Source organism: Leuciscus leuciscus (assembly GCF_965113295.1).
Source record: "Leuciscus leuciscus genome assembly, chromosome: 6".
Taxonomy (NCBI): domain Eukaryota; kingdom Metazoa; phylum Chordata; class Actinopteri; order Cypriniformes; family Leuciscidae; genus Leuciscus; species Leuciscus leuciscus.
In genome coordinates this window covers 32,147,547-32,163,996 of record NC_138730.1, presented here as the reverse complement: position 1 = coordinate 32,163,996, position 16,450 = coordinate 32,147,547, and the positions used below count along the sequence as shown (strand labels likewise).

The 16,450-nt window shown below is 37.2% G+C and overlaps 3 long non-coding RNA genes across 6 annotated transcripts in view; all 3 read left to right on the top strand.

The window, feature by feature from the left end:
* The first annotated feature begins 2,298 nt into the window (after positions 1-2,298).
* On the top strand, positions 2,299-3,556 carry LOC309501365. The gene is made up of 3 exons (XR_014206875.1): positions 2,299-2,504; positions 2,630-3,248; positions 3,420-3,556. It is a non-coding gene; the product is annotated as an uncharacterized lncRNA (long non-coding RNA).
* A 1,032-nt stretch (positions 3,557-4,588) lies between these two features.
* LOC309500729 overlaps positions 4,589-16,450 on the top strand; it is a 51,139-nt gene continuing 39,277 nt past the window's right edge. Inside the window, exons 1-6 of one of the 3 annotated variants that reach the window (XR_014206673.1) lie at positions 4,589-4,822; positions 4,935-5,267; positions 5,689-5,843; positions 6,000-7,178; positions 7,337-7,944; positions 8,815-9,129. This is a non-coding gene — a long non-coding RNA (uncharacterized lncRNA). Of the gene's footprint in view, positions 4,823-4,934; positions 5,268-5,688; positions 5,844-5,999; positions 7,179-7,336; positions 9,130-16,450 lie in introns of those variants that run through there. The other 2 variants (XR_014206672.1, XR_014206674.1) reach the window with 2 other exon arrangements.
* Positions 14,037-15,314, top strand: LOC309501898. Of its 2 annotated transcripts, XR_014207045.1 has the most exons (5): positions 14,045-14,078; positions 14,165-14,334; positions 14,619-14,807; positions 15,004-15,066; positions 15,166-15,314. It is a non-coding gene; the product is annotated as an uncharacterized lncRNA (long non-coding RNA). The 2 variants fall into 2 exon arrangements; XR_014207044.1 differs by having other exon boundaries at positions 14,037-14,334.

Here is a 16,450-nt window from a genome sequence, read left to right as displayed (position 1 = left end):
TAAAATATATCATATCTAAATGCTCTGAAAGTTGATGTGGCAATCATATACAGTACATTCCACTATCATGCATTTCTAGTGATTAAACTGTTACTTGTCAATCAAGTGGCAATACAGATGCTTTTTCTCATCTATTACTGAAGTGACAGACCCTGTTCTAAAAGATGTTCCCCCAATTAAATCTTATGTTGTATATGATCTCTTTTGTGTATATAACCATATAAAAGATGCATATTAATGAACAGATACAATTACTGAAGGTGCCCTAATATTCTTCTTCTTCTTCTGTGAAAAGTTATTAGTAAAAGCTACAAAAGAAAAAAAATTGTTTTGATTTAGAGTTCCTGTAATGAAGTAAAACACCCCGATCTAAAATATAGACCTGGAGTGGGACAAGAAATGATGTAGAAACATTCATCTGACTCAGAGGGTGGAGTTTTGTGTCTCTGAATGGATCTCACAAAAGTGCAGGTGCCCATATTATGTGATGAAACAGACATCATGATTTTGGCATCCAATACATCAACCATTATGTTCATTTACACACTTATGACTTTATGGATCCATCTGGGTGAGATAAACTCATGCACACACATTTTTCCTTCCTCTAAATTACCGTAAAACTTCAAATAATAGCCCGGGCTTCTATTTACCCAAATCGCCGAACTGCACCGGCTTGTATTTGAGACAGGCGTCTATAAGAGACAGGCCTTTAATTTAGTGTTGAGATATTCAAGCATGACAGTAGGAGATTAACACATTATATTATGTTTTATTTATAAGTAATTCGAATGTGTGTAACAAATAATTTAATGTAAGAAATGTCTTTGGCTATTAGCAGCATAAAAAAAAAACATAAAAAACGAAACGATGTGACAGCAATGGGCAGAACACAAGTTACCACTAAAATCCATCGAGCATAATATGAACTTGTTGCCGAAACACATCAACAAGAAAGAATGAAGGCTACCCTGTAAAACAACTGCAATCATGTGATAGAAAATTACTCTATTCATCACTATCATCATCCCCGCGATCCTCAATTACAAGTTCATTGGCGAATTCCTCCTCCACGTCGCTCTCCTCCACTTCTCCCTCTCCGGCCTCCGCTAACTCTGCCTGCCTTGCTTGCACTAACAGCTCCCGCCCAGATGCGCACGGCTCTCCCTCTTTGAAACAATGGATAAGGTGATCCTCGCTGAAGCTAGTCAGGCCACATACCTAAGGATAACATCCCGAAGTTAATGAAATATAATATCTCCTCTTTCTCCCTCACACACATACACACACGCGCGCGTGCGCGCGCGAATAGTGATGAGTCGTTCATGAACGGTTGCGTCTGTCACGTGAAATCTAATCAAAACATAGAACAGACGATCTGACTGGTTTTAGAATATCATGTATAACCCGATACTAAAAAACAGACCAGGCCTCTATTTGAGACCGGCCTTTATTTACCCAAACCTGTCGTCACACCAGGCGTTTAAAAGAGACAGGCGTCTATTTGGGACTCGGCTATTATTTGAAGTTTTACGGTAATATAATTCATGTTGAATTAAATCTGAATCTTATGTAATTTTATTTAATGACTCCTGTCGAGCTGCTTCCCTATAACCAAACTATTTTATTTTGTTAGGTGAGACAGAGGCAAATGCAATCTCCCCACTATCACCTATAAAGAGCACTGTTGTAGGTGGAAATGTAACTATATATAGTTACAAAGGATTAACTGGAAGTGTGCTAAATGTACAGTGGTACAAACAATATGGAAGATCAAAATCAAAACTAAAGTTCATTGTCTACAGCTATCCACAGGGAGGTCCAGCCTTACCCATAACCATAGCACGATCTTCTGCCAAATTTGATCAAGACCTTCAACAAGTGGATCTAAAGATCTCAAATGTTGCTTGGGCAGATTCAGCTGTGTACTACTGCGCACTGCAGCCCACAGTCACAGAGCACTAAGAGCTTACCATACAACAAGATCATATACTTTAGATTTAAGGCATTACATGTCAGAGTTTTTTGGTTGTTTTTTTTTTTTTTGGAGATTTCAAATTCATACAGGACATGATTTGGAGTCAATCCCAATACCATAACAATTCAAATGGTTGATAAATGAAAAACAACATTTCTTCACAAACTAGCAATTTATCCTTAATTCACAGATGCCCTTATGACACATTTAAGATGTATATTATGTGGATGTCTTTACTTGTTTGTTGGAATGAGTTGTTTTCAATTACCAATAAATATGAGAACATTTTCAAACCAAATTTCAAATTTTTTAATTTTTTTTTGCAATTGCAATAAAGAAGTGAGAGGTAATTTCGGTAATTTCTAAGAATCAACAGACTAGAGGGTCCCACAATCCATTGGGTGGAGCTTGGTGAGTAGGGGTACAGCAGAGGGCAGTCATGTGTTTCCCCAGATCTCATTTTGTATGTCATCTCCACCAGTCGTAATGTTTTTGTTTTACCTCACCATTTTGGCACTTCTTACAGGTATTTACATTTGATATTTACATTTGTTAATATATCTATATACCTCTATAAAAGTATACTAATGAAGAATTAAATACTGAAAGCGCCCCGATAATAATATTCCTCTGTTGTTTATAATTTCCCAGAGAGTGTTTTTGCAAATGCAATTACACCCCAATCTACTGAAAAGCTTGCTTTAGAAGGAGGAAAGACGACTCTTTCCTGCAACTACGATGGAAGTAATATACAGAGTTTGCAGTGGTACAGACAGTATCCCAACACTGCCCCTGAATATCTCTTGCAAGCTTTTGAAAATCTGGGTCCCGTGGAGAAGGACCGCTATGCCGCTGAAGCGCTGAAGGACAAAAAACAACTAAATCTGGAGATCTCCAAAACTGAGATAGCAGACTCTGCAATATACTACTGTGCCCTGGTGCCCACAGTAACAGGAAACCCTTCTACACTGTACAAAAACATGAGATGATGAAAAATGCATTGATAACATCTTGAGCAAACTTTCTCAGATTTTAAACAATATCAGAACAACAACATCTGTTACCAAACAAAATGTTTATTTCTTTGAAGTCTTGTCACATATACAAGTACAAGTCCAGTATTTATCAGAGAAAAACGACTCAAGACCTCAAAGAGGGTGGAGCTCTCTAAGAGGGTGATACAAAGTTTCTCTGTGTTTACTGACTTTGTCATCACTCCAGAGATCACCCATCATGTTTCTCTTTTGTTGGATATTTTCATTATTCATCGGTAAGAGATGTTCTAATTTTCAGGGTATCATCCCCCAATGTGCTAAAGAATAAAAGCCAGAGAATGCATGTGAAGTAAATTTCGAGCAACCAATGCATGAGTTTATGATGACAATATCTAATTCCTGTTTTATTAACAAACATGCATTTCTCTCTCTTTTTTTTTTTTCAGGAATTTCTTTTGCAAACACAATATACCCATTATCCTCTGAAAAGAATGTTTTCAGAGGTGAAAATGTGATTCTTACTTGTAACTACAGTGGTGATGTAGATAATCTGCAGTGGTATCGCCAGAATCCTGGATCTCGACCTGAGCACCTCATTCTTATCACAGAATATTCAGAACCTGATCTTTCACTTCGTCTGTCAGCAAAAGCTAAAAAAGACATAAAACAAGTGAATCTTACAATCTCATCTGCTGAAGAAACAGATTCTGCTCTGTACTACTGTGCCCTGCAGCCCACAGTGACAGGAAACCTGGGAACACTGTACAAAAACATGGGATGTATTACATTTGTGTTAACATTGATTTTATTTTTTTATTTTTTTAAAGCAGAAACGATTAAAGACATCATGGACTAAAAATATATTTCCAAACCAGTTAATTTCAAACCGTTTTAATGTGTTTGTTTGGTGTTTCAAAAGTAAAGTCACTCACTCAGCCCAGAAGAGGGCGCTGTGCTCCACACACTGTAGTCCTCATGCATATCATGATCACACAAGTCTTTGACATCCAGAAGTAAGCCAGTTATTTCCTCAGAGCATAGCATTATAGTCAATGATGATTATAGAAATCTAAATCCTGATCCATTCATCACTATTTTTTAAATTGAACAATTATGATAAATTCAGATAAATCATAAAAATACTGCATAGGCCTAATGTATATATTTAAATGAAACGGTTTGTATGCAGCACCAGCACGATCTAAAATAATAATAATAATAAAAAATAAAATAAAATATATATATATATATATATATATCTGTGTGTGTTTGTGTGTGTGTGTGTGTGTGTGTGTGTGTGTGTGTGTGTGCTTAATTCAGATTAAAGTAAAAAACTTTTTAAATTACCAAAAGGGTGAATCTCTAGACTCAAATCATATTGTTTTAGTCAGTCAGAGTCTGTCATATCATGCTGCTCTGTGCAGTGTGCACTTAATATATTTTTGGAGCTTGCAGATGATATTTATCCCAACATTAATTAATAAATAAAGTGATACTGCTTTGCAGACGTGATACAAAATAGCCTAAATAATTGACTCAAAATAAAAATCCTGTATATATACTCACCCTCACGTTTCTCCAAACCGAAATTTAAGTCCATTAAAATTTGGCGTTCACCAGTTGTGTACATCAGACACTCTACACCATATAAGGAGAAGAAGGCGGAGCAGAAAACAACAGCACACAAAATTCATATAGATTACACATTTGAATGTAGGCCTATGAAAGTGAATAAGATTTGAGAACTTACAGTAGAAAAGTCTCACAGGTCACAGGATGTACTTGCTCTTTCTCTATCCCAGTATTAGGATGCTGTTTTTTTACTTCACAGTCATGGCACTTCTTTCAGGTGATTGATTTATATTTATTTCAAAGCTATAAATGTTGTCTTTGAGCATATCAAAAAATGTTATTCGATGATGAATTAATGTTATTTTTTTCTTCTGTTTTTGTATTTCCAGACAATGTTCTTGCAAATGCAATAACATCCCAGTCTACTGAAAAGCATGCTTTAGAAGGAGAGAAGACAACTCTTTCCTGCAACTACAGTGGACTCACTATTAACAGTTTTCAGTGGTACAGACAGTCTTCCAACACTGCCCCTGAATTTCTCTTGCCAGCTTTTGAAAGTTTGGGACAACAGCAGAAGGACCGTTATGTTGCTAAAGTTCGAAAGGACGAAAAACAACTAAATCTGGAGATCTCCAAAACTGAGATAGCAGACTCTGCAATATACTACTGTGCCCTGGTGCCCACAGTAACAGGAAACCCTTCTACACTGTACAGAAACCTGAGTACGATCCTCATTTCAGAAAATATCTGAACATCTCTCCCGCAACCATGCAAAAGATTCAAATATGATACTGCAAGTTCATATCACAAAACTGTCTCAATCTGTAGTGATTAACAAGCTTTAAACTGACCCTTCAGTGTTCTTAAACTTGCAGGATTTGTTTTCTTCCACAGAATTATTATTTTATTACCTGTTTTCTTTTTCATTTTGACAAACTACACAATGTGTGTCTTATGCCTTTTATTACCATAGCATAGTGTGCAAGATGTCCTTTTTAATAAATGGAAGTGCATGATGCTTTAAAAAACAAACAAAAAAAACACAATAACCATTACCCATTTATAAATGTATTCTAATAAACTTTACATCTAATAAATTAGCAATCAAAATGTGTGTGTGTGTGTGTGTGTGTGTGTTTTCAGGTAGAGGAAAGACACATGGGACAGAGGGTGGAGCTCTCTCACAAAGTGTTTAATGTGCAAGAGGCTGTCTCAGAGTCACTTTAATTTGCCATCACTCCCTCATTGTAGACCATCCATCATGTTTCTCCTTTGTTGGATATCGTTTTTATTTATAGGTAGGTGTTTTCATTTTTAAAAGCTTGATAAAGATTTATAAAATGAAAATGTAGTATATGTAGCAGCATTAAGTGGAGCAATTTAAACATGTATTAATGCCAAAATAAGTTTTCTGTTTAATGAATAAAGATGCATGTCCCTTTTTTTTTTTACAGGAAATTCCTCTGCAAACACAATATACCCATTATCCTCTGAAAAGCATGTTTTCAGAGGCCAAAATGTGATTCTTTCCTGTAACTACAGCGTTAATGTAAATAATCTGCAATGGTATCGTCAGTATCCTGGATCTCGACCTGAGCACCTCATTCTCATCACAGAATATTCAGATCCACCTGATCCTTCACTCCGTCTGTCAGCAAAAGCTACAAAAGAAATCAAACGTGTGGATCTGAAGATCTCCTCTGCTGAAGTATCAGACTCTGCTGTGTATTACTGTGCCCTGCAGCCCACAGTCACAGGAAACACTAGAACACTGTACAAAAACCTGTGATATATTCAATCACATTTAACATGCATTTGAAAGCCTTAGCATTAAAAACTTGATGTTAAATACTAAATAAAAATGTTCAGTTGTGAACATTTGTCCAGTGTCTTTCAATCAAACAGCAGAAACACCAACTAAAAATGACCAAATAAATACAAGTGAACAAAAAAACACAGAGGCATAATGTATTATCATTATTACACAGTGGTGTCAAAAAGTCTGAGACGCTAGTGAAAATACCTCTTTTCTATTTTTTTGTTTAATTTAATACAGTTATAATACTTTTTTCGGTGATGTCCAGCATTGTTTGAGAATATTCCAAAAAGCACCTTGTACTTCAGTGGAAACAGGAAAATCTGAACTTTGCATTGTCAGTGTCACAAATTTGTTTATTTTATTAGTGACCCAGAAATGTATTTATTTTTCAGATTCTTGGAGCCTATTGTATAATGAAGCTGAAACGTGTGAAGCACTCATTCAGAAGCAGAAGCTGCTTCACTGTAGTCATTTATGACTAAACTATTCCACCTCCTACTCAATCTTTTAAGTTCATCTTACATTAGTCACTGAAAATAACTGTATTCATATTTATACAGTAAATCTTTCACCATAGAAAACAATTTCCTTATGAATAGTCTCAACAGAATATAAGTCTGCTGTTGCTCACTTCCTTGCCACAGGGTGGAGCTCTGAAGCCTGTTGTTAGAAATCAGCTCAAGTTAAATGTGATTGACTCAAGGTTGAGTGTAACACTTAAAGCATTCATTGACTCGAGTCTCGATGTTGAGTGAATTCTACTGAACAATGGCCAGGTTTACTGTAGTCTTGTTTGTATTTTCACTGCTTAAGGGTAAGTAATACTTTAATTCTGATTGTTGTATTAGTGTCAACAGCAGCTGACCAAACATGTAACAGTAGCTTAGTTTGTTACACAATCTGTATCAAGTATTTAACAGTTCTGTTGAACAGTAATTACTTTAATAGATTTTCTCTCTTCTTCTTTTACAGAGAGTGCTGATGCATATACAATAGAATCTCTCTCACCAGAAAAGCATGTTTCAGTTGGAGAAAGTGCTATGATCTCTTGCAAATACAGTGGACTTGGGCCCAACTTCCAGTGGTATCGCCAATATCCAAGATCCAGACCAGAGTTCCTTATTTTTCATACAGAGACTGGTGTTTCATCCGATCCCACTTTACGTCTCACAGCGATACCCAAAAAAGAAATGACAGAAGTGTATCTGGAGATCTCTTCTGCTGAAGTGAAAGACTCTGCTGTATATTACTGCGCCCTGGTGCCCACAGTGACAGGAAACACACCTGCACTGTACAAAAACATAAAACATTAACACATCTTGTATTGTGACACGCCAGCATCCAATCACCTACAATAAATTATTGATGGATAAAACGCTGTCGGGTCTTTTCATTTTGAGAAAAAACAGCCTATCAGAGAAAATAAAGTGTCAGCAAGAGGGTGGAGCAAATTCACAAAGACTTGAATGTGTGAAAGGCTGATTCAGTTGAAGTATTCCTGCTTTGTTATCTTTACAATCACTCTTCATCAGAAACCATCATGTTTCTCTTTTGTTGGATACCACTGTCATTATTCATAGGTAAATCATTTCTTATATTATTTTTGTTCATTTAAAAAAAAAAAAATATGTGGTATATTTTATGTAAAATGGTGACTTAAGTATCAGTTTAATAAATACAGATGCATTTTGTCCATTACAGGAAATTCCTTTGCTGACACAATACACTCTTCATCCTGGGAAAAGACCTGGGTGTTATACTAGATCGCAACTTGTCTTTCGAAAATCATATTTCATATGTTACAAGAACAGCCTTTTTCCACCTTAGAAACATTGCTAAGCTACGTAACATGCTATCTGTTTCTGATGCAGAAAAGTTAGTTCATGCATTCATGACCTCGAGACTGGATTACTGTAATGCTTTATTAGCTGGTTGTCCTGCATCCTCAATAAACAAGCTACTGTTAGTCCAAAATGCAGCTGCTAGAGTTCTTACTAGGTCAAGAAAATATGATCATATAACACCAATTCTATCATCTCTACACTGGTTACAGTTCCGTATCAATTACAAAGTATTACTAATGACCTATAAAGCCCTAAATGGTTTAGCTCCTGGGTATTTAACGGGACTTCTATCGCCCTACAATCCATCGCGCTCTTTAAGATCACTAAATTCGAGGCTTCTGGTCATTCCTAGGATATCTAAGACCACTAAAGGAGGGAGGGCGACATTATAGCTCCTAAACTCTGGAATGGCCTTCCTGATATTGTTCGAGATTCAGACTCGCTGTCCCAGTTTAAAACTAGATTAAAGCCAAGCAAAAAAAATCCTTTTAGCCAAGCATTCACATAATACTTACCTTTTTACAGTTGAATAAGATTGAATGCATTAATATTATGAACAGCAGCTACGCTAATTATTTCCCATTTGCTTTTCTGTCGTTATCTCAGGACGCTAGTCCCGAGGTAAATAGAGTTCGTCAGCTCCAGTTTGTATCCAGCCTCTCATGGAAACTTCAGATGCCCCAACACCCGTGCAGAGACGACTCGACGCCCGTGAAGAGACGACTCGACGCCCGTGAAGAGACGACTCGACGCCCCTGAAGAGACGACTCGACGCCGGCAATATGTTATGCCCTAAATGAATACATGATTAACTAACTGTATTTTTCTATGTACATTTCTGAAATGCACTTTCAGTAAAGCTGCTTTGAAACAATATGTATTGTGAAAAGCGCTATACAAATAAATTTGAATTGAATTGAATTGAATTGAATTGAATTGAATAAAGCCATTGTCTTCTAAAAAAAAAAAAAATTCAGAGGTGACAATGTGACCCTGTCCTGTAACTACATTGGTCTTGTATATAACCTGCAGTGGTATTGGAAATATGTGGGATCAAGACTGGAATTCCTAATACTTGTAAATGAAAATTCTGAGTCTTCTGAGCCTTCTCTTCGTCTGTCAGCAAAAGACTCAAAAGACAAAAAACAAGTGAATCTTACGATCTCTTCTGCTGAGGTGTCAGACTCTGCTCTGTACTACTGCGCTCTGAGGCCCACAGTGACAGAAAGCCCAGAAACACTGTACGAAAACCCTGATTCCAGTCATGTGCCTTTGTGCTGTTACTGATTTTACAGTTCAGTTTGACATCTCAATAAATAATCCAAAAGCTTCTTTAAGTTTTATTTGTGTGGAAAGTTTTAATATGATATTTGATTTCAATTTCTTAAAATAGAGAAGAAATATGCAATGTATCTTCACATGAGGTGTTCCAGTAATTTCCATGTGCATACACATATTTTAGTTTGTCTCATTTATAAGAAAGCTTCAAAAACTTAAAATTAATGTTTTCAAATTTTTTACAATTTTCTTTTCTTTTGTAAAATTTTTCTAAAAACCAACAACTGAAAAATCTATAAATTGTGACAACAGCTTTAAGATGGATGCATGTAAGAACCTTCTATCGTGACCAAAGTCTTTTTTAGAGGGTAAAAAGTCCTTGGTTATTCTTGAAGGTCTGGATGTGTTTGTTTTCATCCAGAAGAGGGTGTACTTCTCATTTCTGTAGTCCTCAAGTACACAAAGAGCTCAAGACTCATCATGAAAGATCAAATCTTGCCACAGGGTGGAGCTCCAGACTTAAATCACAGTGTTCCAGTGAAGAAAAGACACATCTGAGTTTATTTCATTCCATCATGCTGCTCTGTGCACTTGTAATATTATCAGTACTAGCAGGTGAGATTCATTTATTTTATTTATCACCACATCTTTTGATTTAAACATGTTAATATTACATTTATCTGATCACAGTAGTAAATTTAATATATTTTTTTCTTCAGGAGACTCTCTTGGTGATCTAATAACTTCTCATGGTCCTGGAAAAGAAGCTCAAGATGGTAACAGTGTTACTCTCTCCTGTAACTACAGTGGTGCTGTTTACAATCTACTGTGGTATCGCCAGTATCAGAGATCCAAACCAGAACTCCTTCTCTCCATCACTGAATCTGGAGATCCAGTTAAAGCAGATCCATCAGCCCACTGGTTTTCTGCTAAAGTTGACAAACAGAGAAAGCTCATGGAACTGGAAATCAGCCCTGCTAAAGTAACAGACTCTGCACAGTATTATTGTGCCCTGGTGCCCACAGTGACAGGAAACTCTTTTCCTCAGTACATAATCTTCCTGCAGATTAGCCATGCTTTTCATTGATGTCTAACAAGTATTCTGTGTGTTTCTGTGACTGAATTAGCCATCAGTAACTGTAAGATCTCTTAATGAATCCACAAGTAGGCCTGCCAACACAACATTTCCATAGAGAACACACACACAAGTGGGGGCAGTGTCTGCGCCATGAGTGGACCCTGGGGGCGCTTCAGTCACTGTGCCCCCTTACTTCTAGTCTTGAAAGTAATATATCCACATAATCTAGCATTTCCAACCCTCCTTCAGATTTCTTACCAGCCATATTTATTTTAATCTGGTGATGTTTATTTTTCAACAAAAATTAGCCAACAACCTTATAAAACTGTATTAATTTCCTTACATGTGGAATCCTGAACACATAAAGAAAGGCCAGGGAAAATAAATCTAGTTAAACCTTCTTCCTTCAATAATAGGACTCTGCCTAAAACAGACAGATCTCTCTCTCTGTAACTAAATATCAAAAATGTATTTTGTTGTCTTAACTTTCTCCACAGCAGACTTCCACCTGACAATCAAAATTGCATTACGTCACGAAAGTGTGGACTCGGAGGAAGACCGCAAGGGCTTAGGGTTCCATTTGGAACAGGGCCTAAAGAAAGAAAATAATTGTGCCAGAAGGCGGAGCTTAATATCATGATGTAGAAGCATTTTCATCTGAAGGAGGTTGTCAGAATTCAAAGGCATCCAGTCTGAATGATATTTATACTCAAGTCTTTCAGATTCTTCTTCAGATATCTGCTATCATGATTATTTTCACTCTCCTCAGTTTTTTGTGGACATTTATTGGTAAGATAAAGTTTTTTCTCTCCAATCCGGATCAGTTACTTGTTACTTATTTACTACTATACTTTTTTACGGTTAAGTTACTGTTTGATTTATCTAACCAGGTGTTTATTCTCAATTTATAGGCCACACGGAGGCAGATCCAATAAAACCCTTGTCAGGGGATGAAAATAAACTTGTTGGTGACACTGTTACTCTGTCCTGCAGTTACAAAGACTATACATCTACTGTTGAGAGTTTACAATGGTACAGACAATATCCCAGATCCAAACCGGAGTTCCTCCTTTACATCTTCCCACGTGGAGATATGGGTGATAGACCAGACAGATTTTCTGCTGAAGTTCATCAAGATATTAAACAAGTGGATCTGAAGATCTCCTCTGCTGTACGGGGAGATTCTGCCATGTATTACTGTGCCATGAAGCCCACAGTGACAGGAAATCTAACAGCATCATACAAAAACCTCCCATGCCATCATTCAAGAAAGACAAAGCCTCAAACACTTACTTCATCCTGTCTCAAATGCCAATGCATCATCACAGTCTCTCCTTTTGCTAAACAGGTCATAATAACATATACATTCATATAGTCAAATGTTTACAGATCTCCCATATGACTGAAATTGTACAGAAAACAGTTTTGCCAGGAGGTGGCGCTGTATGACTTAAAGTGAGACAGAAGAGATGCTGTCTTTTCATTTTGAGAGTTTCCTCCAAAAGTATAATCTTGCAATCTGTGACTTTACATGCAGATTAATTCTGTCTTTTTTTCTCTCTTTTTTTTCAGGTCAGATTTTGCCTCTAGGTTGATTCTAATTTGTCTGCTCAAAGGTCAGAGATTGACATGTTTACATTTGAGCTGCAAGATATTGTTAGTTTGCTTTAGATTTTAGTTTTCTTTTCTTCATTTAATTGGTTGTTCCCAAAGTTACAATAAAAATACAGCATGCATCAATACTGCAATTTTCTTGCTTGCAAGATGTTGTTTTTTTCAAGATAAATGTTATTGATAATAATATTCCATATTATTAAACTATATGTTCCAAAGTTTGACATCTTGTTATTGTGTATTTAATTCTATTTTAGCATATGATAATTTTAAACTCAATCCAAACAGTCTGAGATATCTGAAATAATTCAGTAAAGATCATTTCACCTATATCACTCACTTCAACAATCATAATTCACTCTTCTTATCCATATTCTGACAGAAGGATGAGCTATATGATTCACATTTTTATGACCCAGCTCCTGCTATAGAAGAAATGTGCAGCAGTGATCGTCAGTCATCAGGGTCAGATGTTGACTCTGTTCTTAAAGGTAGCCTACAATATGCAAGAATGTTTTGCCGCTAGAGGGCGCTACATTCCAAACAACAACAACAACGGCGTAGCTTGATGACGATGTGGGAGCGTGGAATGATGGGAACTGTCGTTTTCAACTCCACCGTGGATGTAAATCAGTCAGACGGGAATCGAAAAATCATGTTCATGGATGAGGCTAAGTTCTATTTTTATAAATGTTGCGTTTAATGACATGCTTTTTGTGGCGAGGGGGGCGTGGTTCAGCGCGGTCTGTGATGGGAGAGAGAAGAGACGAGCAAGTAGGTCAAGTGCAAATGACGAACACCTGTGTCTTATTGCAGTATTATTGGCGTGGAGAGACCGCTTATAAGCCGCGCTGGAACGAGAGAGAGACTGGAGAGAAAATTGGACGCAGAGGAAGAAAACCGGTGGATCCGAGCTCTCATTTTTGAACTGTTTTGAGCCGTCGCGGTTGCCACAGTCACAGTGAATGCGCGTTGTGCGCGACTTTTGTTTGTTTTGCTTTATTTTAATAAAGTACGAGTCCCAGTCACGCCGATCCTTGTCTTCTTCCTTCCTGACTCTTAAACCTCATCACACTTTTATTTCATTAAAATGAATTAACCGCAAGAGTAAGGTTTAATACTAAATGGTTATCATATGTTACTGTATTTGTTGAATTCATTGTTGTGATAACGCTGCGCAGTTTTACGTGTTCTAAACAATTGTTGTAAAAGTACATTCGAACATACCCACATCATTTGCCAAAATACTGATTAATCTTTATGTATAACACATGCTATGTTTATTTACATGGCCATAAACACCAGGGGGGTATTCCAGAAAGCTTGGTTAACTTACCATTTGGTAAATCATAACCTCTGGGTTGATTTACCCCAAACCCGCATACCATGAGTATGTCGGTTCCAAAACACCTGAGAAGAGTTAGTTTAATCAACCTCCTACTGGTTACCCAGAGTTAATGCGCGCGCACGGTGAGTACATAAAGACATTTTCAATGGATCGCCGATTTCAGGAGTCACCATGGAAACCCCGGGAGAAAAAAAGCGAGCTACTTAGGTGAAACTGAGTTGGATGTTTTAATTCTTGCTTATGAAGACTATAAGCCCATTATAAAAAAATAAAAAGCAATACTGCTGCATCAGCAAAAGAAAGAGAGTTGGCTTGGCAAAAAATAACGGACAGAGTAAATGCACGAGTTTATAAAATTATAAATGGGCTATTTTCCTCTTTCATTGTGACGCAAAAAATTATTTGGGGCATGTAGTAAAAATAGACAAGAATTTACTTGTTGGCCTCCATACATTTCTTAATATTACAGTAGGCTAGTAATGCACATAATTGTCTAGTAATATGTTGGCCTCTTGTTTTATCAGGTGTAATCCTTCTGGAGCCAGAAGAAGTGTGAGCTAAGTCAAATTGAAACACAAAAACATTCTCCAACAATGTAATTTAGTATTTAATGTAGCCTAATTTAGTTTTCTATGTAGCCAATAGAAAGAAGGCTGAGGCCCGTAAAACAGGTGGGGGTCCACCTCCACCTTCCCTCACCCCAGCTGAGGAGCTGGCGCTGTCCCTTAATAAAGGGCGACCTGTGGTCGATGGGATTCCAGGGGCAGTTCGTCAGACTCAGCTACCAAGACAAGTGGCTTAGTAAAATGTAGGTGTATCATATTAATACTTATGATTTATTTATGTTTTCACTGTTTTTGTCAGTGTTTTAATAAAGCACCATTTTAAAAAGGCATTTTGAATGCATTTTACAGTCATTGATTCACTTGCGCAGTATGCATGCTGCTTTGACTGCATATGCTGTGTACTGTAATCTTATTACTAGTACTCTTAGATGTTCCTAATGTCCTTCTTTATTAGTTGTATTTGTTTAAGAATATACATTGAGTATTGAATATGCATGATTATCTTATTGGTTTAATTATCTTGCAGTTGCTGATGGCCACATTGTATTATTGGATCCTCCTGCAACACCACACTCTGTCACAGTTGTAAGTGATTATTGTCTTTAGGTTTCTGTTTGCTAGACCAAGCATCCTTCCTTATTTTCACTGTAGGATGACAATGAAGAGACCACTTCTACTGTGACAGAAACAGAAAATGTGGGGAGGCCCATTAGAGGTATGATGCATAGAATGAATTCCCCCTTTTTTGCATAAGAGAATAAATAAATTGTCATTGTAGATTAGATTAGATTAGATTAGATTAGATTCAACTTTATTGTCATTACACAAGTACGGGTACAAGGCAACGAAATGCAGTTTAGGTCTAACCAGAAGTGCAATAGCAGCAAGTGCAGGATATACAGTGGTTCCAGAATATGGCAGGAGATTTTAATACAGATGAGGGTCCATCTACCTCCACACAGAATCTTAGCATTGTAAGAAATGTTCTGCAGTTCTCCTTCCTCATTTAAATATTTGGTCTGTGTTTGTATTACAGACTTTATCAGTCATGTTTAATTATTCTGTCTTTCTAGTTGCCTGCCAAAGAGCTGTATAAGGTCCACCTTCAAAAGCAAATCAGAAAAAGTGACATGGAGATGGACCTTATACAGCTTCAAATGGAGGAGAAAAGGCTTAACCTAAAAAAAGGCCAGACTTGAATTGCTGGAGCACCAGCTTAAGGTGGGAAAGAGTGGGGGGGCTCTCACCTCTCAGTGTGGCAATGTTGTGAAGAACAACACAAGCAGCTGTGATGTCACATGACCTTTCTGGGTTGACCCTGAGCCCAAGCAGGCACTGAAACCTTGCCTTCAGAATGCCTATGGTCCATGTTCTGCTGTGGGCCAGGTTGAATTGTGCCTGTGGTCCAGGCTCAGGTTCAGGGTAGGGTGTCATCATATAGGGCAGACAGGGGTACCCTCTGTCCCCCAGCAAGTAACCATTGAAGTGTCATATAAAGGTAGTTAAAGTGTATAATTGCATAAAAAAAAAAACATAAAAAAATAAAATAAAATAAAACATTGTGTAAGGCAAAATTTGTGGCACAATGATGCCTCCCTAAACATTCGGGCATCATGTACAGACCCTGGCCATTTGGCTTCAACATTAGTGATGAGGTGGGTTGCATCACATATTACCTAGTTAGTGGGGACCAGTAATAAGGGTGATTTAATGGTTTAAACACCCAAACATTTAGCACCCAAAAAATCTATTGTCACCTGCACATTGATGCTATGGATTGACTTCCTATTAACATAGTCTCCTTCATTGACTGAAGGAGCTTTAATGGGAATGTGGGTTCCATCAATGCACCCAATTACATTTGGGAACCCTGAAATTGAAAGTTATATAATTAGAAACTTTTAAAATTATTGTGACTGTCACTGTATACAGTATGAATAGATTAAGTATAGTGCTATGTAACTAAAATGGTCTTTCATGGAATATCATAGAATGGACAAACCCGCCACTCTGTGGAATTCCTCTTTAATGACCCTCAGTGGTTTATGGCCAGGGAACTGCACAAAAGTGTGTAGGAACCGTTGAGTGCAATGCATACTGTACGAACAGCCCTACACACAGTTTCCTTTCCCACATGCTCTGCATCGACTATTGTATACAAAAAACTCACCGTCGCAAAAAAAGTTAAATAAATGGAGTTAAATATTTAACTCCATTATCTTCGTTTAATAAATTAACGATTCTTTTGAAAAACGGTAACGCTCCCGCAAATATTCATTTGGATACGAAAACACATTGATACGTGGTTGTATCACCCTCTCACGGCGGAAAAGATTTCGTATCATCTGTGCTTCCACA